The sequence below is a fragment of the Phyllostomus hastatus genome, unplaced genomic scaffold (assembly GCF_019186645.2).
Source record: "Phyllostomus hastatus isolate PE091 unplaced genomic scaffold, TTU_PhHast_1.1 phas_contig_58, whole genome shotgun sequence".
Lineage (NCBI taxonomy): Eukaryota > Metazoa > Chordata > Mammalia > Chiroptera > Phyllostomidae > Phyllostomus > Phyllostomus hastatus.
This window is the reverse complement of record NW_025333916.1, coordinates 31,041,567-31,066,915: the sequence shown is the minus strand read 5'-3', so window position 1 is coordinate 31,066,915 and position 25,349 is coordinate 31,041,567. Positions and strand designations below refer to the sequence as shown.

The 25,349-nt window shown below is 38.3% G+C and overlaps 1 protein-coding gene across 3 annotated transcripts in view; it reads right to left on the bottom strand.

The window, feature by feature from the left end:
- The window catches only part of PDE4D (phosphodiesterase 4D), a 1,296,708-nt gene that overhangs the window by 1,068,791 nt on the left and 202,568 nt on the right, over positions 1-25,349 (bottom strand). For 2 of the 3 annotated variants that reach the window (XM_045847957.1, XM_045847956.1), the window contains one exon: positions 11,450-11,525. The exons of the other annotated variant lie outside the window; for it this stretch is intronic. The gene's annotated coding sequence lies outside the window, so the exon portion shown is untranslated. The remainder of the gene's footprint in view (positions 1-11,449; positions 11,526-25,349) is intronic. 3 annotated transcript variants of the gene reach the window in all.

The window sequence follows — 25,349 nt, the reverse complement described above, 5'->3', positions numbered from 1 at the left end:
ACCATGACTGGCATTTGTAAGATATATTGCAGATACTAACAAATGTTATACAGAGCCCTACAAATAGGAACTAGGCCTAACTAAACCCATCTACCAAGGACACAACAGAGTATTTGGATAATGGGCAAGTACTTCTTATAACAACTATGAAAATATTGCACGTCATTTGAATAAATCAATAAATGCTGATGCAGATTTTTACTTTGGTGGCTCCCAATAAACCATGCTTTCTGCTACCACACTCTCATGCCATCCTCTCCTCTTGAACCTGGGATGTCCCTGTGACTTGCTCTAATCAACAGAATGCTGCAAACATGAGGCGGTGCCAGTTCTGGGGCTAAGAAGCATTAGGAAGGCCTGGAAACCTGTACCTCTGCACTCTAGGGCACCTTGAGCTGCTGTGTGAAAAGTTCCACAATTAGAGAGATCACATGGAAAGACCATGTGAAAAGGGGAAGGCCTTGAAACTACAGGGAAGGAGAGAAGCTCAGTCACCCCAACATTCCAACTTGGTCCACTGCTGGCCCACCAGCTGAATACAAATACATGAGTGACCACCAGCAAGATCAGGAAGATAACTGCCTACTGAGCCCAGTCCAGGTTTAAGAATCCTAAGAAATAGCAAAACTGGTTATTTTTAAGCCATTAAGTCTAAGGTAGTTGGATGTTACTTATGATAAAAACAGCTAAGAACTAAGAATAATTAGGAATCAATTTAAAAGAACTTCCATATAAGTTCACTGATGCATCTGGATTTTTGATGTCAATATTTTATTTTTTGTGCTTACAATAACAAACAAACAATCCTGAGTTGAACACTTTTAGACACTAAAAGATTACAATTTAATAGTAGACATAAATGCAACTTACCACTCATAAATAATACATATTCTGGCAACTTTGATATATTCACTTCTGACTTCAGTCCTCCTTTAAAATGAATATTTATCTAGTATCATTTTTAAGCTTATAATGTGTTTTTTGCACTCAGAAATCAAAACCACAAAGTCAAATCATTCCTGTCACAAACTTAACAAGCCTACTTTTCTTATAAAGCATTATTTTTATTAGTCACCATGTTTTCTCCTGAGATTAGGCCATCAAAGTTGCTTTATTGCAAAGTTTTTAAAGATTAATAACAAAGTAATTTTACAATGAAGAGAAAAACATTCAGATCATAAAGTGACGATTGTGAATTTTCAGAATACAGTATGTCAGAGAGAAAGATGCAAATATGATTATCCTTAATTTATAGATGACCTTCTGAGAGATTAATCTTCTGAAAAATTAATCATTATTTACCAAAGGCCAATTATGACTTCAACAAAAGTCATAATTACTAAAACGCTCACATCTCAGATATGGCCCGCTTAACTATCATCAAAAGTAAATTCCTATATAATCAACTTCTTTCAGCAATCTCTTGGGATTAGCTTCTAGAACTCTAGTTTTAAAGTAGTTGATCAAGTGGCAAGAACCAACACTTGATTTTGAATATTTCCATAGCTGCCAGCATAGCAGTTATTCAGCAGAATTTCATTAGGGAAATTTTGGAATTCAGCCCAATCATTTTGGACAGAAATGGACTTACATAACTCTTCTCTAATCTTAAGGCAGTTTAGCCTCCTCCCAGAAGGAGCTATTCCTGCTGAAGGGACATTTTCACTCTATCACGTTAATTGTTTAGATAGTGCTGACCATGTAACACCCAAGCTCTTCAAAGAAAAGAACACATCAGAATAGTCAGCACAACAAGCATCATGGGAGACTGTGCTGGCTACAACTTAGATTTTGTGCTTATAACTGATTTTGTTTTTAATTAATGATAAATAATGTGAGGACAAGATTTAGCAATAACAACAAAAAAATGATTTTAAAGTAAAATACTAAAATGTGAATCCAGAAATACTACTTAAACATTTCTTGAGGGCTTTACTCATTTCCTGAATACTGCAGTCTAGGTAAAAATGGGATAATATAATACCCTTTGCAATGGGGAAATTTATTCTAGTGTTGTATTTCGCATTCCTTGAGAGCCATGCATATCCTGAGTGGGTGGATCACTTTAGATCTTTCTTTGCTATTTGAAAAGGCACTCTGACCACTGATGTAACTCTCTATTGTTTTGAGGGGGAGAAAAACCCAGTGTAGAACACTGATTTCATTCAGGTTTGTATAAGAAAAGTCATTGGAAACTTCTTTCAATATTGCGAAAGCATTCCTTGATCTTTGACTTTAGTGACGTTCAACTAAAGAGAAGACCTTTGAGTCAATGGTACAGAAGAAAGTGTTAGACTAACTGAGTAGGATAGCACAAGAAAAGCCCTCAATTTCTATGACAAAGCCTTCCTTGAGGAGTTTTCCAAAATCACTTGGCAGCCTAAAGTACATTAAGGCTTGGAAAGCAATGGAATGGTAAACATCATCCATCAGAAGTAGGTTGGCTTTGGCACAGACTCTGGAAGATGTCAGACAAAACCCTTGGTTCTAGCATAAACAGGATTTTAGGTTGTTCTTGTCACTGGTCTCTCATCACTCCCCTTGTTTTCATGGAGAATACAGTGATGACCTGGGGGATGCTAAAAGGTATACGTTTGTTTTAGAGGAAAGAGAAGGTATTTTCATGCAGAAAAGGAAAGCAGATATAATTGGGTATAGTTCAGAAATGTAGGAACAAATTAAATCTGTTTTTGGAGGGGATAAGGGACATATTCATTCTGCCACTTTTCAGTAGTGGCATAACAATTTAACTTAGGAAAATCACACTTCCCCATCTCAGGCAGTCTTGAGGCATGACCTTCCTTTGGCTACAATGATGATCATGTGACCTGCATGAGTTCATTAAGATTCAGTCCTAAGCCCTGGCTGGCATAGCTCAGTGGATTGAGCGCGGGCTGGGAACCAAAGTGTCCCAGGTTCGATTCCCAGCCAGGGTACATTCCTGGGTTGCAGGCCATAACCCCCAGCAACTGCACATTGATGTTTCTCTCTCTCTCCCTCCCTTCCCTCTCTAAAAATAAATAAAATAAAATATTAAAAAAAAAGATTCAGTCCTGATACTTTCATTAAAACTATTAAAACATGAGCTCTGGCTGGCATAGCTTAGTGATTGAGCGTGGACTGCGAACCAAAGCATCGCAGGTTTGATTCTCAGGGCACATGCCTGGGTTGCAGGCCACGGCCCCCAGCAACCGCACATTGATGTTTCTCTTTCTCCCTCCCTCCCCTCTCTAAAAATAAATAAATAAAATATTTTTTAAAAAAAGTATCCCTTAAAAAAAAACTATTAAAACATGGAAGCTGTCATTCCATTGAGGTTGCTGAAGCAATGGGATATGAACCTTATGGCCAAATGTATAAGCTGATGGCAGTGTTACGTGTGTGGAATCTGCTTGAATGATGCCAGTTCAGAGAAAACTAAGCTGTGTGAGAGACAAATGGCCCCAACAATATCTCAGAAGTCCTGGGTCCAGACCCTGAGCTTTTCAATGATCTGATCTATTTAAATTGGATTATCTTCACTTGCAATCAGTATGCCCCCAAAAATTCAATCCTGAAACAATACACAGTGATATGTCAAAGAGGCCAAGTAACCAAAAACTGTATGGGAAAAATACACCAAAGAAACACAGTGAACTATTCAAAGGAGATGGTAATAAATCTGTCAAACTATTCTCTCTGAGAGACTAGAGTGACCTCTCAGAATAATGAGCCCAAATCCTCTGTCTTGACCTACAACCACCACATTGCCAGCTTTGCCCTACATTGGCACTCTGAGGGGCAGTGTAAAATCAAGACCACAGTTCAGCTATGGAGATAATATATTATAATGGAGAGAACTGCATAATAGTTTGTGATTATGTGTCAAAGTAAGTTTCACTGCCAGCAAAAGTTGGAGACATCCCACCGTGAGCTGACACAATGTGAAAGAAAAAGAAATCACCCAGTCAATCAATTGTTTAATAAATTTCCTCTAATCATTCTCTTGTTAGCCATTTTTAAGTCTGTTTTTTCACAAATAGGATCTATAACCAACTGTTTCTAACTTTGCTAGCTATAAAAAGAACCACTTTCCCTTTTTAGTGCTCCATATACAGAATGGCTCAGTACAACATGTAAATTTAAATTGTTTCAATTAAAGCAGTTTTAAGTAATTGCAATGTAAAGTTTAGTAACACTAAGACAATGAAATACTGTGGGAAATACTTCAAAATAGCAGTAGATATTAAGCAATACTCTGATTATCACTATGATTCTTTTCTCTTAAGACAATAATTTAGTTGCTGACAGGGGTGCAAGCAGCTTGTACAAAGCTTTTTGAGTCAATGATTGCAACTTTAATTCTTTAAGTCTCTGGTCAATTCTTTTTGGATTATCAAGAGGACCAGCAATAATTTTCCTGGCACTGATGTTTTGTCTGAGTTCAACATGACGGTCCAAAATACTGCAGTTCTATTTCTTAATCTCACATGTTGGTAAATGCAAACTTGGGAAGCCACATCAAAGGTGTGCTCTTGATACAACAAAGGAGATGTGATGTCTCGATGCCCATTCACTGAACCTGGCACTGCCTCCCTCCACAGACACAGTCCAAAGAGAAAGACCTCAGATGTTTCTCAACCATGAGTGTGCTAAGTTGGGTAAAGCAGGTTTTTTCACAAAGGTCCAGGAAGGTTCATTATTACTAAGCAATTTTGTAGCAGTCAGTATGGTAACTACTCAGAACACACAAAAAAAGAAGCCTCAGACTCAGCCCATAAAGTAGAAAAGGTAAATTGAAACCTCCTCTACACAGCTAATATGTTTTCAAGCTTCTCTCTAAGAAATTAAATGTATAGAGAGTGAGACAGAATCATATTATTTAAGTCTTCAGAGACTAAATAGAAAAAGCAGGAAAATTTAATGAAAATTTAGAAATCAAAATAGTGAATGTGCAAATGCAGCAGTGACTATCCTACGAATAGAAAACATTGCTGAAAACTGGAGGAGAGGGTATTAAATAATTCTAATTATTCCTTAATATTTGGAAGACAGAATTTCTGAAACTCAACTAAAAGATCATAATCCATATAAATAACTCAAAGCAAAATCTCGTGGAAATAAGGTTAGCAAGAAGCATGTAAGCTCCTACATATCAGATGTGGCTATATAGTCTTGAAGGTGATGGCTACACACACACACACACTCCAAGAGCAAATCACACACTTGTGGTTGGTCCACTTGTGTCATTCATTCCAATACATACTCATGAAATCTATGATGTGATAAGTATTTTACTAGGCATTTGAAGACTATAATACCCCTCTAATGTTAGAACTTTAATAGTTATTCATTTTCTAAAAGCTGACAGGTTCCAAGGGTTACTGAATAGAGACATAGTTCTTGAACCAGTAGTTCCCAAGTTCAGAATTTTATATTAAAAATAATTTGAGATCAATATAGGAGTGTCCATATTTTATTTTGCAACTTAAAGGCATCACAAAATAATTGTCACCTACTATAATATTTTCTCCTTTTTCTTACAAAGGGTAATTTTAATATTATAAAATAGGAAGATTAGACTCTCAGAAAACAAAGGCAATTCCCGAAGGCATAAATACTGAGGTCTTAAATTCTTTTTCTAGTCCATTCTCTCTATCTTCTAGTTTCTGGTACTTCATTTATGCATATATTGAGATACTTAATGGTGTCTCATGTTTATTTGAGGGTCTGTCCATTGTTTTTCTCTGTTTTCTAGCATGTATAATCGCTATCAATATATCTTTACTCATTCTTTCTACTGCTAGGTCAAATCTTCTGTTGAACTCTTTAGTAAATTTTTCATTTAGGTTATTTTAATTTTCACTCTACAATTTCTATTTGGTTCTCTTTTATCATATGTATTTCTTTCTTGATATTCTGTATTTGATAAAATTCTGTCATCATACTCTCCTTTACTTTTTAAAGCATGATTTCCTTCAATTCTTTGAACATTTATAAGTTGTTTTGACATCTTTGTCTGCTAAGTCTTACATCTTGGTCCTTTAAAATGCAAGATCAGTTGCCCACTTTTTTTTTCCACATGCATGGGCTACACTTTCCTGTTTCTTTGCATGCCTCATAATGTTGTTGTTGTTTGTGAAAACTGAACTTTTTAGACAACATATCTCAGCAACTCTGGCTACCAATTCCTACATCCTGGAGCTTGTCATTGTTGTTTGCTTATTTAATTGTTTAGTAACTTGTCTGCACTATTTTAGTGAAGTCTGTTTTCCTGAAGTTTGTAGCCTCTGGTGGCACTCAAACAGGGCCACAGCTCTCCCTGACTATCTCTTTCCCTGGCCCCTGTCAAGTTGTGTGACTATTGATAAAATACTTGGCAATGAGTTTCTTCTCATTGTGAATTGATTACTCTGTTGTTTTCTCTGTACCCTGGGAGGTAAGTTGCTCCACAGTCTAATCTAATTGAATTTGGGCATCTTCCTGCGGTAGTATTTGAGACCAGGTGTTAAGGCTTGTTGCAACCTGAGAAGGACTCTTCTTGGTTGTCTTTACCTGGTGCTCTCTGTTAAACTTCTAGCTGACCTACTACTTAGCAACCAGCTTCTTCTTAATTGCTCACTACCAAAATTACCATTTTTTTTTCAATAGTGCTCTTAAGCTTGAACATCCTCACATTCTGCCCCCCTCACAAAAATCAGTTCCTTTGGGGAGAACTATGGAGTTCTCTGTCTTATAGGCTATCTCACCTCTTGGCAAAAAAAAAAAAATCTTTGCACCAAGCTCTGGACCTGGGAAGAAACGGTAGTGGCCGGTTTCTGTAAGTAGCTGAGGCTTCATAAGCAGGGTGCTGGCCACAGACAGTAACCTCTGGTCTTCTAGGCTTGCCTCTCCTGGTGTGGAACCTCTGTCCTATGAGCAAGCTGGGGTGAGGGTAACTGGTGCCTGTTATCCGTGGTTTGCTATGCCTATGGTCAAGCTTTTACTCTATAAAAAAAGCATGGAAGCCTCAGACCTCTAAGTTCGCATGTCTGGAGTTCCACACATAGAGCTGGGGAGATATGACAGCCCTAGACTGTGACCTTGGGAGAAAATGGGGTGAGACATGGCTTAAATGCCATAAACTAGATGTTGTAACCTCAGGTTAGTACATTTCCTTGAGTAAACGTTTTTCCATTTGCTGTATACTCATAGGAAAATTTCCAGAGATTTAAATGACTAGGTTTGTCAAATAATTTTCACCAGTTATGATTGTTTCACTGAGGAGACAGCCATGGTACACGTGCTGCCATTTCCCATGGTAATCACTAGTTTTTTTCCTCATTGTGCTATAGACTGTTGAATATATTATAACAGCCCTGGCTCTGTCTATAGACTAAAATCTAATATGTTCTATTACATATTCCAAGAAAGGCAACTTCTGAAAAAAGCTCTAAACTAGGATTCTCTCACTTTAGCATGCATGCTGATCACAGGAGATATGTTTTTTTTTTAAGTTCAGAATTCAGTCTTTAACCAGCACTTTCATTTATTTTAATTCTTTTCTTTTATTGATTCTATAGACAGGGAGGGATAAAGAGAGGGAGAGAATCATCAGTGTGAGAGAGAAACATTGATCAGTTGCCTCTTGCATGCACCCTGAATGAGGACTGAACTTGCACTCTAGGCATGTGCCCTGACGGTGAAACTGAACTCACTATCTTTTGGTTTTGGGGATGGCACCCAACCAACTGAGCCATACTTGCCAGGGCAATATTTTGCACTTTTAAAGAGTACCCTAGCAATGCTTCTCAAAATTTAATATGCAAATAAATTACCTGGAATATTTTTTAAAGATTTTTATTTTGGAATAATTTTATAATTCAAACATGTGCAAAGGTAGTTCAGAGGCTTCTCATATACCCTTCACCCTGCTTCACCCAGTATTAACATCTTAGATGATAACCATGGTACATTACCCAAACTAAGAAATGAACATCAACATAATGCTATTAACTGAACTATACATTCTCCTAAGATTTCACTAGTTTTTCCTTTATTGTTTTTCTATTTCAAGATACCACATTGCAGTTAGTCTGGGGTGTTGGGAACCATCCTGCCTGGTTTCAGAAGCTGTAACCCCCACCAAGGCTAAGGCTGAGGGAGCAACCTTGGGCCATAGGCCAGCAAGGAGACAAAAGCTTATCTCCCTGGCAGGAATACTGCTTCTTCTTCTTTTACTTCACCCTGCCTGACCCCCAGTGCTTGGTCAGTTAGCCAATGATGGGTAAGATTCCCCAAGGGGGGAATGATCTAAGACAGGCACGATCACATGGGAGGCCCCCAAAAAAGGACTTTGGGGACTACAGCAAAAGAGGGTGATGGACCCTCACCCCTTGGCTTTGACAAAGCCTGAGTCCTCACTGTCTGTGAGAAATCTCCTAATCTCTTGACTGCCTTACTTCCCTTGCTCCACCTAAGCCTGAAACAATGACAGAGGGTGGTGCAGCCCTGTGCTGGAAAGGGCAGGTTCCCCAGGTGACCAGGCCTAAGAAAGAATATGTAAAATCCTGTGAAATCTGCTTTGTTTAGAATGCTCTCAATGAAATGATAAGGGTCCAAGCAAGAAGTAAGTTTGTTCCTCAAAGTTTTACAGCCCTTTAGCTATCTGACCCTGACTCAAAATAGGCTCTCAGAGTTCTTTGTTATCTATTGTTTGATCCTTACTTCCTGGCAATGATTAATGAGCTTTACCTGAATTCTTGTGTAAATGAACCCAATAAAAGCCCATGAGGAACAGGCTCCTGGCCCTTCTCCTTTGAGAGATCGGCCACCTTTCCTCCCCAAGCAGATCATGTCTTGGTAGACTTATTCTCATCCATGGCAGCCATGGGGGCCCTGTGGACGGAGCCCCCCGCCACACACACACTGGGGTCTCCTTAAAATGTAGATTCTGCATTTTATGTAATGCTCTCCTCAAGGTTATTGTGCTTAGTTATATACATGTTGAAACTTCCCTAAGTTCTTTGAAACAGAGGGTTTTTTCTCCCCATAACCCTCTAGTTAATTACGCAGCCTCTACATGGGGAAATAAACGGTGTCTAAACTTTAGACTCTAAGCCAAAATGACAGCCTGGTTCTCTTTCCTCATATCTTATTCTAAACTCAGTGACAAACAGTCATCACATACTCTCTGAGCATTAGCATTGCAAAGGGCTCTAGGAGATCATCTAGTCAACCACACTTGGTTCACAGAAAGTGAATCTGAAACTCTAAGAGTGACATGACCTTGGTCAAAGTCATATGGCCATCAGTTTCCAGTTCACTGAGGTTCTTATCTTACCATTTTATCCCACTCTCACAGTATTTCCAGACTTTGAGAATGCAAATATGTTACAGGGTGCAGCCAAGAGGGGGAACCCCAAATGGGCATTTGAAATGGGGTCCAGAACTTAAGGTGTCCAGGAGATTTTAAGATGTCTCCATCCCCCCCACCCAGGGTGTGGGTTGGGGGGAAGGACAAATGGAGCAGGGCCATTGAGAGCTGTTTTGCATAGCAACAGCCTTGCAGCTAAGCTCTGGCGTGGTCATTTAACATATCTATAGCCTTTGGCTGGTTGCATGGATATGTTAAATAGCTGTGATCATCTCTGAGCCAGGGGAATGGAAGTAACTTCCCCACCAAGACGTGACTGGGGGCAGATCCCCCAAGCTACAGCGCCTGCGTGGGAGCTCGGAGAAGATTGGCTCCAGGACCTGGGGCCACACCTGCCCAGACTCATGATGGTAGCCCAGTAAACCTGGAAGGATACGAGTTCTGGCATGTGAAGCCGAGTGTGGGAGGAGTTGGAAATGAGGCTGCAGAGGAAGATTGGCCACGGGGATTTAAAACCCAGACTTGGCGGCCATTAGGAGACAGAACCATGCGTCTTTAGCAGAGTGGAGACTCCCGCATCCCTGAGAAGGAGAACCGTGCTGCTTTAGGAGAGAGAACCACGCGGCCTTGACAGAGGAGACTCCCGCAGCCCTGAGAGGGAGAACCACGAGGCCTGGACAGAGTGGGGACCCCCGCAGCTTTAGAAGGGGAACCACCACCTGGTTTTAGCAGAGATCCCGGTGACTCAGCCGAGGGTGCCGGGAACCCAGGGAGGTCTCCCAGTCGAGATGGAGGACTAACTGGGAAGAACCAGAGGACTGCCTGAGCCATGGACTTCTATTTCCTTTCCTGAGATACGGTACTCTGGACTGGGCAAAGGGGGAAGGAAGGAAGGACTGCGTGTTTGTGGGTGTTTTTAGGGACTTTAGGATTTTTGATAAAGACATTAGGTCACTACTTTAAGTTAGTATAGCATTAAATAAACATTTCCTTTCCTTTTCACGAATCTCTGGCATTGAGAGACGTCTTTCCTCTGGAGGCGGACATAACGGACCCGGGGCCTTCTTTCAATAATAGTATATTGTCTCAGGCCCCCCTTGTCTGTTCTGTAACAAATACTTCCTTTATATGTTGTTATTAGGAACTATCTCAATGCCATAGGAATACAGCACACTACTGGGCCCTTGGCCTTATTAAATGTTAATGGTTTATTATATATCTCCTTTCTTAAGGAATAAGTTAATCATCCCCACACAGATATAGCCAATTTATTTTTGACAACAGTATAAAAGCAGTTCAATGGAGGAAGTACAGTCTTTTCAATAAATGATGCTAGAGCAATCCATATAAACACCCAAAGGCAAACAAAAAGAACCTTGACCTAAATCTCACCATTTATTTAAAAATTAACTCAAAAGAGATAGTAGATTTAAATGTAAAACCATAAAACTTTTAGAAGATAACAAGTGAAAATCTTTAGGACTTAGAGCTTAGTGAAGTACAGAATTACACTAAAAACATGATCCGTAAAAGAAAAATATCAGTAAATTGCCCTTTAGCAAAATAAAGAAAAAAACTTTTGTTCAGTAAGTTACCCTGTTAGGAGAATAAAAAGACAAGCTACAGACTAAAAGAAAATATTTGTAAACTTAATTGAAGACAGAACTCGTATCTATAATTTAAAAAATATAAAACACTCTCAATACTCATTAGTAATAAAACAAATAATCTAATTAGAAAATGGTCAAAAGACACATACACTTCACTGAAGTGAAGTGTATACACATGAAAAGATGCTCAACACCACAAGCTATAGTGGATTGCCTAATGCTCCCCTAAAACATCCATATCTAATCCTGTGAATATTACATAGCAAAGAAAAATTAAGGTGATGGATGAAATTAAGGTTGCTACTTAGCTGACCTTTAGATAGAGCAATTATCCTGAATTACCTGGGTGAACCTAATGTAATCACAAGAATTCTTAAAAGTGGACACCCGAGGCAGAAGAGGTCTATGTGACGTGAGGAGCATACAGTTGATGGATTTGAAAACACAAGGGAGCCGTGAGCCAAGGAATATAAAAACTGGGAAAAGCAAGGAAATGGATTCTCACCTAGAGCCTCCGGGAAGGAACATGCACTGCCAGCACCTTGGTTTCAGCCCAGTAAGACCTGTGTCAGGCTTCTAATCTATAGAATGATAAGATAATAAATTTGTATCACCATAAGCCACCTAGTTTGTGGTCATTTGTTACAGCAGCAATAGAAAACTAATATACTATCCATTAGAGAAATGCAAAGTAAAACTCTGGTGAGAAATTACTACCCATTTATTACAATGGTAAAACTGAAAATAGTGACAATACCACATACTTGCAAAGAAGCAGAAAAACTGCACCTCTCCTGTATTGTTGGGAGAATATAAAACAGTACAAACAGTACAGCCACTCTGGAAAATAGTTTGGAAGTTTCTTAAAGAACTAAACATGCACTTACCATATGACCTAGTAATTCACTCTGGGGCATTTATCCCAGGAAAATAGAAATTTATGTCTGCACAAAAACCTATCTGCAACTGTTCATAGCAGCTTTATTTGTAACAGCCAAAAATTGAAAAGACTAAAATGTCTCTCAATAGTTGGATGCTTAAAAAACAGTGATACATCCATTTCATAGCATACTATTAAGCAATAAAAAGGAATGAACTTGTCATACAATGTGGATGGATCTCAAGAACATTATGCAGAGGGAAAAAAAGCCAATTTTGATATGTCATATACTCTATGGTTCGATTTACATAACATCCACAAAACAAAATTGTATAGAAATGGAAAACAAATTAGGTGGTTGCTAGGGGTTAGGGACTGACTGTAGGGGGAAGGGAGTGGCTGTGACTAAAAAACAAACAAACAAAACAAAACATAGCAGCATGTCTAACTCATTATTTAACCCATCTGATCATTTTTTAATTTCAATTATTCTATTTTTCACTTTTAGAATTTCTACTTATTTCTTTTTTTACAAACTTAATTTCTCTCATATTTAAAATTCATATTTTATGTCTTCATTATTTTCAATATTTTTATTTTATACTCTTAGTGTGATGGTTTTGTCATTTCAAGGTTAGTATTAGGTTCTAATTCAGCTCTTTGTTATGTTTTATAACTCTTACTCATGGGGGATTTTACCCCATATTTTATAATTTTAGGTTATGCATTAATCTTTAGAAGGAATTAATCTGTAAGAAAACTGTGAAGCCTTGTTTTATAGCAACCGCCTTCCCAAGTTTTCAATGGACTCTGCCAGATGTTTCAGTTATCAGAGGCCTGGGATCTTCTGAGTTAATTTCTCAAGTTATAATTTTCCCCATGTTATACAAATAGTACAGGTTCAAATCCCAAACCCAAATGAGGTACAAATCCACAGTGTTATGTCTTAGGAGGAAACATTATTTTCTGAGACATAGCTTTCCTGTCTCTTCTGCGCTGAGGGGGTATTTTTTTTTCAAGAGCCTTCTGTTCAAAGGTCATAAGTTTGTGCTGAAGATCTCTGTTCCAGCCCACAGTCTCAGCTCCCCATCCCATAGCTCCACATGGCGGGTAATGCCCAAGCCCTTGGTTGAGAGAGACTAACTATATCCTTCCATCGGCAGCCACGGTATCAGATGACATGTTTATCCCTGAAGTTTTCAATTCCACCTTTATTTCTGACTCGTGATGATGTCCTTATTTCCTTTCAAGATCACATATTCATTAAGAGGTTGTTTAGTTTAGTTTATATAGTATTTCTAACTGTATGTGCAAGTCATGATATTAAGATTATCAACCATGCTTCTGGAAATGGAAGTAAAAAAATTACTTTTCTAGTGAAAGCCAACAGGTAACACACCCAGCAAGCTGAATCCTTGTAACTTATGAATTGTGAAACTTTCTCACTTCAAAAGTGTTTTATCCGAAACTCGTTTCATTCTTCTTAGTCTCAGTTTTAGAAAACCATATAAAATACATATAATTAAGGTCCATGCATATCCCAGAGCTCCAATTAGATAGAACTTTATACTACTCCACATGGATCCAAGTAAGTCCTTCAATTTTCTGGACTTTCTCAAAAGATCTCCAAATCACACTTTTCTAAAATGTCTAGGCACAGGGCATTTTCCATATACGTGCTCTCTACTCACTATCAACAAATTTCACCAGTGTTTTTTCCTTTGTATTCATGCAATACAGCTTTTCTCAGTGCCTGCTATATTCTAGACACTAGGGATGTTGCCCAAAACAAAACTAAACCCTGAACTCATAGAGTTTAAATCCTCGTGCAGGGAAAAAATAAAAATCATAAACAAATTTAAAATATATTTTAGTTAAAAAGTGAATTAATAAATATATTTCAGGTTAAACCATATGAAATGGACAATAGTTGACTATTCTTCACCCTCAAAAAGGCCATTTTATATGTTTCAACTTAATAAAACATGACAGGTACTACCAAGAAGAAAAAGGCAAAGTAAGCAGATAAAGGATGAGGAGGTGTGTGTGATTGTGCTATTCCAGATAGCATGGCCACCAAGCCTCTCTTAGAAAGAACTCTCTGAACAGAGACTGAAATGAAGTAAAGAAGTGAGTACATGGATATCTGGGGGAAGGACATCCAATGAGAGGGATATGCATGTGAGAGGCTCTGAGAAGGGAGTGCAGACGACACACTCTAGAAGCAGGAAGGAAAGCAGAAGTTCCTGAGTGGAGTAAATACGAATAAGAGCAGTGCAAATGAAGGCAGAGAGGTGACAAGAGGCAGGCCCAGGAATGCCATCAGCCACAATAAAAGCTTTCTGTCTCACTACTAAGGTGGAGGGAAGCCTTTGGAAAGTTTGGAAGAGGACTGGCATGACCTGACTAGTATTTGCAGTGGTGCAGAGGCCAGCCTCCAGGGGTCACAATAGGCAAAGGGAGCTTGGTTAGGAGGCTATTGCATCCTTAGCCCAGGAGTGAGACCTTGGTAAATTAGACTTATAGGGTAGCAAACAAAATGATAAGGAAAGCCTGGATACTCATAATTCTTTCATGACTTTTCAAAGCATATTTGTCTCATCAATGTCTTATCCCCAAACAAGCTCTCATATCCTTACTTTGGTTGATCCTGTGTCAAAATCATCTTATCTGCCTGCTCTCTGATTCCAATAAGAAACCTCTAGATCGCCCTAAATTCAGTACCCCCGCAATCTACATTTTCACGTACCATCACCTGACACATTGTCACTAATTACTCTCAGCACTGTGACACCATACCTGATCAAGGAGGAGCTGGCATTCACTATGCAAGAAGCATCACCAAACAGTAAGCATGTAGCTCCAAAGGCCACCACCATGCTTCTGACTCTTCCCACTGACTGTTACTGGTGGGTGGGTTGGGTCTGGGTCATTGCAGGAAAGGGCCATTCATGATTCACTGTGATGCAATGTGGCTTCTCCTGGTAAGAAAGCTGCCTAACCTATCCCTGCAGCTGGGCCCCTTCCTCAGAAGCTTGTGCTTTGTAACTTCCTAAAGAGGAAGTTGTCTAAGAGGGTTGCAACCTTAAAGGTCTGAAGTTGACCACAGCTTAATGATATGTGTATGCAACTTCTGCAACTTCTGGCCCCATATTCCCCTCATACCCATGCAAGGCTAGGTGTATTCTATTAAAAATTTAGGGCAAAGTAACAATAAGCAAGTAGCTTAGCAAGGTTAATACCAGGTAACCATAGCATGACAGAAATCCATTTTCTGTCTTTCAGTGCAATGTGTTATTCAGGAGTAAAGAATCAAACTGTTTATAAAATATAGCTGGTCTAAGAGGACAAGTCATGTAAAAATCATTTACCAACATATCTTATCTTTTAAAATAATCCTATAGTATAGCCTGCATACAATATGCAAATAGCCTGCTAAGGAGAGGTTACGACATTAAAATGTCACTAAAATCACTGCTCAGCTATAAGAACTCCCACAGTTAAGATTTAACAGCACAGGGCCTACATAAGGTCACAAGAATTAGTATGTAAATGAATATTCTAAAACCTATTTTCTGAAAAGATATTTTGCAAAGATATGATGAGGCTCGCCTTTTTCTGAAAAATAAAATACATGAAATTGAACAATAAAAATCAATATGTATTTGTCACTATGGTCCCTCCTCTACTTGTAAGTAGAGCAGAAACTATGCATCTTAGTGTTCAAGAAAATTAAGCTAGATCTGAAGCAATGGTATTTAAGACTACCAAGGCTGAAAATCACAGCCTAAATTCAAACTACTATCAAAAGCATTTATAATGCCAGATAATGTAAAAGAAATTTGAAACAACAATCAAAAACATTCACCAATATGACCTTTCCTTGAATTCCTGAAATTCCTCTTCTGCTAAAATTTCAAGGTTTCTTACATAAATTCTCTGACTCCACTGAATGCAAATCTACCCTTCTCTAGACATCAACTCTATCTTCAGATGCATTCATTCTTCTAAAAACTGGGCTCAAGTTTAGAAAAGCTCTCCACACCATAGATATTTGTCACTTACAAATTAGCATTCATTTTTTTCCTAATACTATGCAAATAAGATAACAACACACTGAGGATAAACACATTTTTGTCTGAAAGAGCATTGCACATAAAAGCATACTCTTCTGATGTGCCCGTGTGAGGTCGCCAGTCCTTGATCAGTGAGAATTAGCACCTCCAGAGGCAGGCTAGGACTTGTCCACAAGCAGACAATACTCTGGGTCTGGCTTGGCTCAAAGAAGCAATGATTTGTGCAGACGTGACCCTGTGTCCCTAGACCTTCTCAATCAAATAACTTTATTTTAAAATACTGAGATTAGATGGACATAAAAACTAAAAATATACCAGGAGAGATGGAGAATATGACATTAATATACTTTGCAAACAAAGAAATATAGTTTTCTTATAAATGAAATGTCTTCTTTTTTTCAAAATCCCACTCCTATTTGGAAAGTCAATATGATTCCACAGCTCACTTTCTGTACATGTATATTGTCAAATATCAGCTAGACACTCACCCCAGTTCATTTAGCTAGATTCTTTCTAATAATAATATTTCAAAATAGCCTTTGAAATACATGGTAAACTAGAGTCGTTCACATTTGGGAAGTGTTAAAGGACCTTTGAAAGTTTTTTTAAAGATTATTTATTTATTTTTAGAGAGAGGAAGAGAAACATCAATGTATGGTTGCCTCTCAAGCGCACCCTGCTGGGGACCTGGCCCGTAACCCGGGCATGTGCTCTGAATGGGAATCGAACTGGCGACCCAGCACTCAATCCACTGAACCACACCAGCTAGGGCAACCTTTGAAAATTTAATAGTGGTAAAGATACGAGTATGTACTGAAAATGAGATGTAGAAAAAAACGATGCTACAGCATTCAGTTTTTAGTGTTAAGATTTTATACCTATGGAAGGAGCAGAGAATTAGACCAATATCTAAAAGAGCAGGAACCAACCAGAAGATAAGTAATATACCCAATCCCTCTGACCTGCACCTTTTCTTCCTCATGGATCCTCTCCATGAGTAAATTTTAAATATTGTTATACCACTCCTAGACTCTGTTTTCCACCCCATGCCACATTTCAGGGGGAAAACTTTGGAGAAAACAAATATGAACTAGAGAGGAATTTGATTCCTACCACTTGGGACTTGACTTGAATGTTTAATTGACTAGATTGCATTTTGGTGATTGTGTACATCTTTGAATTAAGTCAATGCTTGGAAAGGCCAATAATCATCGGACCATAAAGAAATGACTAACCAGCAAATGGGTCACTATGGGTTTTAAATAATAACTCAAGGACTAAAGGACATTAGTACCACAAGCCAATTTATTGAAACTAATCAGACGGCACAAACCTAACCAGAAAGTGCCACGGTTCTGCTGATCACGGTTGCCCTGCAGGCTTCAACCATTCAGTTTCTAATCTGGGCTCCTAGAGGAAAGGCTCTGTGCACTTGCCCCAGAGACTTTAAGTGAATGCATTTTATTTTTAGATGTTTTCTCTCTTGACACTGGGTTCCACAAATGCGAAAGAACAAGCCATCCTCCAGGCACTGCTACAAGTTGTTGCTGCCTCTTCTCTCTTACTCTGTGGTCTCCTGCAAGCATATAAAATATCAAAAGACCAAGATCTGATTTCTTGCAGAACAATGTGCTTCCCTTAGCCTTAAAATGGGTATGTTAAAAGAATTAAGTTGCTTTGAAACATTAGATTGGCCCTTTTTTGATAAATCAAAGGTGTTTCAGGGTTGAGAGGCCATCTCAATTTTACAATAAAATCTCAGGTGGTATTTTTTATTAAAAATACTATTATTACCATCCTAGCAAAAGAATTACAAAAGTCACACCACCTTACTTAACATTATTTTCTTATCTTTACAGACTCTCAGATAATACCACACATCTGACGTGCCTGGGATTAGTACTGAAGTCAAAGGTATTAAATCAAAAGGAGCCAAATGACTTGATAATTTCCAAATCAATAATTCAAAATGGGTTTGTCAATATTTCAGAAAGTCTACATTCCAGATTAACCTGTAATAATGACAGAATAAAAAGGAATGCTACTCAATGATAAATTACAGAACTATATAGTATGATAAAGTATTAATTCGACAAAGCCATCAATACATTATACCTTTAAAATCTTTCAAGCTTCTGAAATAATTATCAAACAACCTTGATTCTTAGAAGAGTATATCTTAGACTTATCTCTTCTTTTGCACCCTTCTAAAATGATTTTTTTTTAGCCAGGGATGATAAGCAAAAGATAACATTTCATTGTCAAAGTGAACACTGATGTTTCTCAAAGGAGAGACATTACTATGTCAGAGACTAGGTATGACCTTTTGTTATTGATCTAAGATCCCTTGAGGACTACAGGGTCCAGGGTTCAACCAGAAATGTCAACATTACACTAAGAGATAAGAAAAAATTTCTCCCTATCATGCCTTCGTACATGTCAGTATCCCCAGCCTCCCAAAGAACACAACAGAAATGTATTATTTTGTGGCTATTCAGTCACCTGCCTGAAGGCGAAGCATTAGTTTCCACTTTACAAATGAAGGAAGTGATGCCCAGCGTATTTCTACTGCCAGAACTCAGCTGTCCTTCCAACTAAATAAAAAAATAATGGTAATTAATAACAGTGCACAGGGTTTCTTTGGTGTCCTTCAATATAATCTTCTAACAATATCTTGATTGGGGCTTTAAACCATCTAGGTAAGCCACGTGCAAAATCATGTGTAGAAGGCTTAAAGTGCATGAAACAGGAGGTAGTTGATAATGACATAGGCTCTATCACCATGATATTTAGACATAATTCAAAGTCATTTAATCTTTTTTGCCTCATGCTCCTAATCTGTGGAATGCAAATATTATATTGTATGGTCATGAAAAGATTAAATGAGAAAACATACATTAAGCACTTAATGCAGTACCTGGCATACAGTAAATGCACAGTTTACAGCCATTGGCATGCAGTGAGAGTATTGTCCCTCTCATAAAAAATCTGCTGGAAGAGAATAGCATGGTTCCAACACATCCTAGAACTGCTACCTTTGCTCCTCAGCTCATGCAGTGTCATATTCACCCTGTCCCCTTTCTGCAAGTTTAGTCACCATCCATTCATATCAGACCATGTCAATCATGTCAGCAGAGATTAGAAAAAGCACATACGAGGGGGGACCCAAAAAACCTGGAATTTATTTATAAAAAATTGAGTATTTATTTTTACATGTTTAAACTTCAATCACCTTCAAAGTATTCTCCATTTGATGCAGTACACCTATCAAGATGTTTTCTCCACTGTTCAAAACAGTTTCCAGACTCATCGACTTTGATGCCTTTTAGTGCTTCTGCCATTTTTTGTTTCACCTCTTCCACATTGGCAAAATGTTTGCCTTTGAGGACTCTTTTCATCCAGGGAGACAAAAAAAAAGTCTCTGAGGGTGAGATGAGGTGAACAGGGAGGATGGGGCATGGGGGGCATGCCATTTTTCACCAAAAACTGCTGAACACTCAGCGTAGTGTGGGCAGGTGCACTCATAAACCACCTATCATGAAGTGGGCAAACCGGTTGAAAGAGCCTTCAAAAAAAAAAAATTCACTGAAGCCAAATGCAGCCTCTCACAATACCACCAGCTGGTACGCCAATACAGATGGGTTCCTAAAACACTCACTTAGCAAGGGAAGCCTGGACTACAAGAGGCTCGCCCTCCTGAAGATAATTTCGGTTTTGTTGCCCACCCCCATATATTTCAACTTTACCAACAGTAGTTTATTGCAACAATTCAGAAATCACAAGGAACCCCTCTTTGATATGTCATGATGTCTGTTCATGGCTAATTTTTTATTTCCTGACAGACTTGTCAGTATCTCAAGATACTGGCCTTTGGAGCCAATGAGAAATGGGTTCAAATCCTAACTCTGCTGTTTACTAGCTGTGTGACCTGAGCAAATCAGTTCTCTGTGATCCTCAATTTCCTCTTGTATAATTGGATGTAACTTACCCTAGGAGGTTGCTCTAAGTATTAAAAAAAATTTGGTTCACAGTTAATTGCTCTCTATCAACATTATTATCAAGTCCTTAAGAGTCAGCCTGCTTTGGGCCCTGATTTACTCCTGGGTAAGACAGTACTGCAATGGTCTTTCCAACCCGACCTCAGCAAGTGGCTCCTCGAACATTGTTCCTGTACATCTGCTTATATTTGTCCAGATCGATGGTAACATTTTGAATTTTAATCCTGATGTTTAACAAATTCATCATCTGTCTAGACACATTCATTGTCAAAAAAACAGTTCCCAATTTCAGTATCACATTTGAAATCTTGGAATTTAATTTTAGCAGGTAAATCTTCTATGCAAATTTACCAAACCTAACTCACATGAAACCTCCAGAAAGTTAACGCCACCACATTCTCCTGTCACTGCAGTTGTCCAAAATAGTACTGTCTATTCTAAACTGGTGCCAGAACTCACTGTACATGAAGAGTTCCAAAATCACATAATCATCACAGCCCAAGGATATGATTTCAAATATTGCCATCAGCTGGCCCATTACTTTCATAGTTTAAATATTTTTAAAAAGTTTTTCAACAGCTACTATTGATGGAAACAAGGTCTAGCACTTTCAACACATCACTTCCTAGACCCTCAGAATACCCCCCTGAAAATTTTGTGATTAGCTTGGTTTTGCCCTTGAGGAAATCAGAGCTCAAAGAGGTTAAGTGGGCACACAGCCACAGCGATCATGCAGAAACTGGATCCCAGACCTGCTGGACTCCTAAGACGGTGCTCTGCCCATCCACTCCTTCACCAGATGTTTGCTAAGCATGTACTATGTGTCAGGCACTGCGCTCAGGATACATGCAGGGCAAAAACACAGTTTAAAACTTTAAAGATTAAGGCACAGACAAAAATATCACCATCTATTTTATTTTATAAATGTTTAAATTGTGGTTTTATTTAAAATATGAAATCAGTAACCCTAAACCCATGTCTCCCCCAACCACCTGGAAATGGGCTCACAATCTGAATCTTGTAGATGTTTTAGAATGAAAAAACAGACAGCTACATTTATTTGGATATGTATTAAGTGGAAAACTTTCTAGTCAACACGTTAAAAAAGTAAAAAGAAAATAGAATGGGCCTCCCTTCAAGGAAATAAAAACACACCCACATAAGCAAGAGGATTTGTAAGCAACATGCTCTGAATATGTGAGCTGGCACAGTGGGGACAGCCAGAGTGTGAGGGAGACAGCTGAGGGCACGGATGTCCGAGGAAGCAGAGCCCACGCGCACAGGGGCAAGGCTGAGCTTGCTTCTCAGGGAAGAAACACCCTGGGCTGGAAACAAGGAAGTTGATTTTAAGATTACTTAGTAGTATAGAGTCTAAAATTCACACAGAGAAGATGGCCAAGGAGAAATACGTGTTTAATCATACATGCAAAGAGGGCACATTGTAGAATATGAAGAAGGATGAAAGATAAAAACAGTATTTAGGAGAGACTCTTCCATCCTTGAGGCATGTCTACCTCTCCTTAACTGCTCTGCACACAACTTTTGCTGTTAAGGTAAAAGAGGTTTTGTGTTCTTGGCTCTAGGACAATGTTTATAGCACCAGTAACCTCCAAACTATTTGTTAGTGTTTCGTGAAGACAACACCTTGGTACAACAAAAATGCAACCTGCGTGCTTTGATGTAGTTTGTAAAGTTTCTGTCTTGTTTTAAAAGGAGTCTTTGGCTTACTCTGTGTCTGAAGGCACTTAGTATTTAGTGCCTTGATAAAATGATGGGGGCTGAAATAAACTGTAGAGAGCTTACATTAACTTCTGTCACATCCAGTGGTTTTGGGGGAGTGAAGCTACTATTGGAGAGAGTTCATGCCAGCAGATACTGACAGAATTCAGCAGCTTCTCAGACAAAATGGGCATTTTTTTGTCAATATGGGCCCCTCACCTTGGTGGAGTATCTTAAGCAATCCCAGCTGCAGAGGGATGTGGGTTGCCAAATTCAGACACAATCTGTCCCCTCTTTTAAAATGAGGTTGATTCTCATTATTCTTTAGGAGTCACACAAGCTGTTGGCAATTTGCTCAAGTGAAGAGCAAACCATATTGAGTAGTTGCGACACTTCACAACTCAGACAGTGGCATCAACTGAATGTGCCCACAGCCCCAATTTACTGGCAATTTCTGGACTGATCTCATAATAGCTGAGACAGAGGGAAGAATGAAGCCTGTCACACACACCTCACTATCCTGGCTTTTGCAATGCTCAACCAACGGAAAGAGAGGCCTATTTAGTAATTTATTCCCTTCTCATTGCTGCATTACAAAACATACCCAGAACAGCCTGCTCTGGCTGCCCACGCTGATGGCAGCATCACCTGCTTCAGACACTCGCCTTGGGCACCAGCTAAAGCAATGGTGTGTGAATACACCTGCAGGAAACAGCAGGCTTTATGGAATGAAGCATTCATACAATTCTTTTTTTCTACACTATATCTTTTTTTATTGTTGTTCAAGTACAGTCATCTTCATTCCCCCCCACCCCCCACCCTTGACTCTACCCCCCCTTTGGCTTTGTCCATGTGTCCTTTACACATGTTCTTTGATGACCCCTTCCTTTCTTTCCCATGTTATTGTACAAGTCAATAAGAAAAATAAATGGAAAGATATGAATGAACAACTCATAAAAGAATAAAAATGATTTAAATATATACATGAGAAAAGGTCTGATGTCGCTAAGAAACAAAATAAGGAATCATTTTTCATTAAAATTTTTCAATATTTCAAAAAGTAAACAAAATATATTTTTGCTGGCAATGCACAATGAATTTGGAATGTTTGTACATTATGATTAGAAATAGAAAATGTTAACACAAACTTTTAAAAAGCAGTTTATCAATAGCTACATTATGTTCTGAAAATATTCAAAAGGAATAACAAGAAAATTGTTTATGTCCAAAATGTTTTCTACAGGTGTTTATATAGTAAAATAAATAACTAAAAATAAAAAGAGGGGGAAAAATCTATTGAGAAATATGATAATACAAGAATGAATACTAAGAAAATCAGGCAAGAACAATTTAACATCTTTTGTAAAAACTATGTTACTTGGGACTTGTATGGTTTTTAAAATTTTATTGTGAAATATTTCTTACACACAAAAGAGTACATATAATGATTATAAACATTACATATAATTCCAAGTAAAAAAATCAAGACACAAAATTGTATATACAATATGATTACAACTATATATAAGAATATACTTCACATTATATCTACAGGGAAATAACCTGAAATCCCAATAGTGATTTTATTCTTTGATAGTAAAATGATAGGTAATTTTTTCCTATTTTTCATACTTTCAAAACCTTATTTAACTTCTGTTAAATATAAGCTCATCATATTTACTATCTCTAACTTCAAATGTTAAATTGGAAAAACATCAGAACCACCATACTCATCTATTTATTTTTTCAGCAAATATTTATTGAGTTCTCTCTATGATCACAAAACACTAGGTATCAAAGGAGAGATAAGCACATACAAGATATATTTTATACTCTCTGGAAGCTTATAAGAAATGCAGCAGGGTAACGGAAACTCTTCCTAAATTTAATAAATTGAGTTCATAACTGTACAGTAGCATTGTACCAGTTAAAAGATAAAGTAAATTTCATGCAGTCTTGTTCGTTCCTTATGTAATGGTAATCTGGATGAACTTCCCCAGGTGACAATTTCATATTCTCAGGCAGAAGCTCGGATCAAGGTGATCAGAAATGTATCTACTCCCCCCTTCCCTCTGGTTACTGTCAGATTGTTCTTAATTTTGATGTCTCTGGTTATATTTTGCTTACTTGTTTGTTTTGGAAGAAGAAGAAAGAAGAAAAAAGAAAGAAGAAAGAAAAAAAGAAGAAGAAGAAAGAGTGGGAGAGGGAGGAGAAGGAAAAAGAGAAAGAGAAGAAAGAAGAAAGAAGAAAGAAGAAGAAGAAAATGTATCTAGACCAAGGAAAAAAGCCAATGAGAACTGCCAGCAAAGCTGTACTCTGTGCTTCTCTAATCTGCCTGTGGTTATCTATAAATAATTTTATTCTGTTCTTATATTTATAACCATGTGAAACTTATAAATTCCTGATATATCAATTTGACTCCAAATTCCAGCCATTTCAAAAATCTACTCTATAATAACATTTTATGTGATAAGTAGCTCAAAACTTTCTAAGCCAATGGCTTCCACTTATGGACTGTTTTACTCAAACACATTTATTAAAAAAATAGTTTCTAGGTGTCAAATGCTGGACTAGACTCTCTTTATGCAAGATGAGGGCCTAAAAACAAGGCCCTGCCCTCAAAGAGCTCATGATGCAAAAGAGAAACCATGGAATGTATAAACTCTTGTCTACCTTTATCTACAGTTGAGAGAGCCCTAACTGCTCTCCTAGCAGTTTTACTGCATTTCTGGGATGGGAACTATGTGACCAGAGGAGAGGGGGAAGACGATAATGGTGGAAAGAAGGGGAAGGGACTAATCAAAGAACATGTATGAATGACCCACGGGCATGGACAACAGTGTAGGGGTTGACTATGGGAGCAGGGGATGGGATGGGCAGAGGAGGGCAAAGGGGGGAAAACTGGGACAACTGTAATATAATAGCAATAAAAAAATGTGAATGGGGGATGGAGGTAGGGGTTTTCAGGAACAACTATAAAGGACATATGGACAAAACCAAGGGGGGGTGGAATCAGAGGAGGGAGGTGGGGATGGCTGGGGCTAGGGGCGTACTGGTGGGGGGTAAATGCAGACAACTGTAATTAAACAATAAAATAATTTTTAAAAAACAATAAAATTTTTTTAAAAGGATGAAAAGAAAAAGAAAAGAATAGCTACTTCTGCTTTGCAGATGAGCCTAGTCAAGAGTGGGTGGCATTCAAGTAGTCTTAAAAGGAATAAAAGGAACCAGAGTTGAATAACTTTAACTTTAAGAAACCCCTCATGAAGATGTGAAGATTTACAATGGACTTTTCTTTAAAGACTCAAGTTTTTCAGTAAAGAAATCTGTTTAGGTTTATTTAATTTTGTGCCCACTTCCCATCATCACCACCACCTATTTTTAAATGGGACCTTTTTGTGTTAGTCTCTTACTATCTCATGGAAGGCCAGCTGAGAAAAGCTGCTCCAATCTGGCCACATGTTTAACAGTAATAACTTGAGGCTCAGAGACACTTAGTAAACTTTCCACCCAAAGTAATACTGGCAGCTGTGGCAGAAACAGGGCTGGAGCCCAGGACTCTGAGTCATTCCAGGGCTAGTTCCATGTCCTATCGATCACAGACATCAATAGTCATATTTTTTTAAATCATATATTTCGGATATTGACTGACAGAAGCAGGATAATTTTAGCACAGAACAGGGAAATACTGCCAATGCAAAGAGCTGGCAAAAATACTAAGGTCTAAGCAGG